This window comes from Gobio gobio (assembly GCF_949357685.1).
Source record: "Gobio gobio genome assembly, chromosome: 23".
NCBI lineage: Eukaryota > Metazoa > Chordata > Actinopteri > Cypriniformes > Gobionidae > Gobio > Gobio gobio.
Genome location: NC_137119.1, coordinates 21306351 through 21309386, shown reverse-complemented (window position 1 = coordinate 21309386; position 3036 = coordinate 21306351).

Below are 3036 nucleotides of genomic sequence, written 5' to 3'. Positions count from 1 at the left end.
TGACCTCAATTGAAATGACTTGAAATATGTGTACTTTTATTTATACGATTATTTAAGTATTTATTTCAACCAGCGAAGACAAAATTGTGATTCAAATTGGTGAAAACCCTTTTCTTTTACACTCCTAATGTATAACTTTTTTTAATGCGATCACATTTATCCTAAAGTACAATTTCTGATTTTAAAGCTCATATACATAATATGACTCAATTTCATAGATGGTTCATAAAACCATTGCTCAAAATGAATTCTACACTTTGTGTGTAAAGCTGTACTGATGCTCATACACTCTTATTTATTATAAAGTTACATTTATAATAGTTATTACTCCTTATTACATGCACATTCAATCGGTTCCTCAAGATATAGCTGTCAGTCGAGAGACTCTGTATTACCTCAGATATCTATAGAGAGTTGTGTATGTGTGTGTGTCGTCCCACGGGACTGACCGTCAGTGAAGGCTCACTGAAGCTTCATCCAAGCAACCAGGGCCATCTGCCCCATTGCTACTGTCATCTGGACAATCTCTCTTTCCTCTTTCCCCCTCTATATGCCTCTTGCTCAATATCTTTCTCCCTTCTCTCTCTACCAGTATGGAGCGGCTTTACTGTGTTTGATCTGTCATTCATCCAGTAAGCAGCATGCTGAGCGTTTAGCTGGACTTTGCCGTAGGATTACCTACTGTCCCAGAGGAACCTACCAGCACAATGACTGCCTGTACCTTCTGCTTCCAAGCTGCTCAAGAGACCCAAGCACCTGACCGGGGATCAGTTATTAAAGTGTTTAACACCTCAGCCTCTTTAAAACGACTCAAGACAGTAGCAAGACCACTTGAGATGGCCCACCGTATGGTTAATATTTAAAAAGGCCATCATACGAGATAAGAGTCGTTTCGGGTCAAAATGGCCAGAGTTTATGGTTTCACTCAGCAAAGAGCCCTGGGCTAGATTTAGACAAGTCTAGTGATGTGTGCTGACTGCTATTAGGGAATCAATAGGGCTAATTGATCAGATTGTGGTTTAGCTCAACTGTTGGTGGCTACTAGACGTAGAGCTGAAATAGGAACTGACAGGTAACCACTTAAAGAGAGAGTGTGGGCCAAACATAAGCCCCTTTTCCTCTTAAACCAATACAGACACATGTTTTTCATTTATATTAAATCTAGCACTTGTGATTCCAGTGGCTTTGGTGAAGCTAGTAGGCTACATACTGCGGCCCTCATTTAAAATGAATTATCGCGCAGCCATTACGAGAGGTTGACCTCGGCGTAGCCGTATCATACACATTCGTCTAAACGCCACTGGGGGGATGTCATTAATCTCGTATTAATAAAGAAATCAAACTGAATTATGGATGTCCGCAGTGGACGGGGAGGCATTTTAAAGCACCAAAGGTTAAGTGTGAAATCAATGCCTATAAATGAGCGTATAAAAATTCAGGGGAGTGAAAGGAGAGAAACAGCAAGCCTCTAAATCAGTTTCCCACAAAGCACGATTGTCGAGTCACGCTTTTAACGCCACAGAGCTTTTACCGAGTGCATCAGGATGGCCGTTTTTACCAGCTCATTATGGGCTCTGCATTATGAACCACATTGCTGCGTCGTTCAACATTCCCCTTGTGAAAAAGAAGTACACTTTTTCATACTTTAAAGAAGAGTACTTAGTACGGAAAACATATACTTAAGTGCAAACAGAATGTCATCGGACACAACTGCATGTTATTTGAAATCATAAATGTATATTGAAAGCAATTAGTCATTTCCTAATTACTTATATTGTTCTTGAAATACTACAGAATAAACTGACAAGCATATGGTAAGTTTTATGGTAAAATTATACAGTTACACTTTATTTTACAGTGTTACTTACGAGTACATGCTGTAGTAATAACAGAAATGTATGTATACACACAACTAACCCTAATCCTAATCTTAAACCCATAGTAACTGCATCTTATTACTCACTGTTTAAACATATAATTACACTGTAACAAAGACTATAAAGTATAAAATAAAGGGTTATGCTTTATTTTAAGGCGTTTTTTTACGATGTACCTAAGTAATGAGAAATATTTAGTAACTACACTCTCAGAAAAAAAGGTACAAAAGCTGTCACTGGGACAGTACCCTTCAAAAAGGTTCCATTTAGGTACTAATATGTACACTTTTGGAACCAAAATGTACCTTTGATGGACTAATATGCCCTCTTTAGGTACAAAGGTGTACCTTTTGAAAATGAACCACCCCAGTGACAGCTTTTGTACCTTTTTTTTTTTTTGAGAGTGTACGTGTACTTACTATAGGATTTGGTTTGGTTTAGGGTTAGTTGCATGTAATTATGCCAAATGTATAGTTATTACAATAGTAACATATGTAAGGATGACACTGTAAAATAAAGTGGTCCCAGTTAAGTTGTACGTTTTTGCATATCTTACATGTATTTGCTGTATTAATAATATAAATTGCATATGCATAATTACATGCAACTAACCCTAATATAAAGGGTAACACTTTATTTAACAGTGTCTTTGTTACACAATTTACATGTAGGCTACTTACTATAGTAATGACAGTCAATTTGTTACATGAAACTGACCCTAAACCTTAACCAAAACCATAATTATATAGTAAGTACATGTAGTTAATAAATATTACTTACTACTTAATTGTACAATTACACCTTAAAATAACATGTAACCCTTTAACATTGAAACATGTATGTCATGTATTTAAATATCTTTGTAATTACGCACTTGTAATGATAAAGTTGCAATTTAGTATATTTAAAATAGATTAACTTTAAATGTAATGTTAAAGGGTTAGTTCACCCAAAAATGAATGTAATTTATTACTCACCCTCATGCCGTTCCACACCCGTAAAAGACAGGTAAAAGATCTCCGTTCATCTCTGGAACACAAATGAAGATATTTTGTTGAAATCTGAAGGCTCAGTGAGGCCTCTTTAGGGGGCAAAGCAATTTACACTCTCAAGATCCATTAATGTACTAAAACATATTTAAATCAGTCCATGTGAGTAC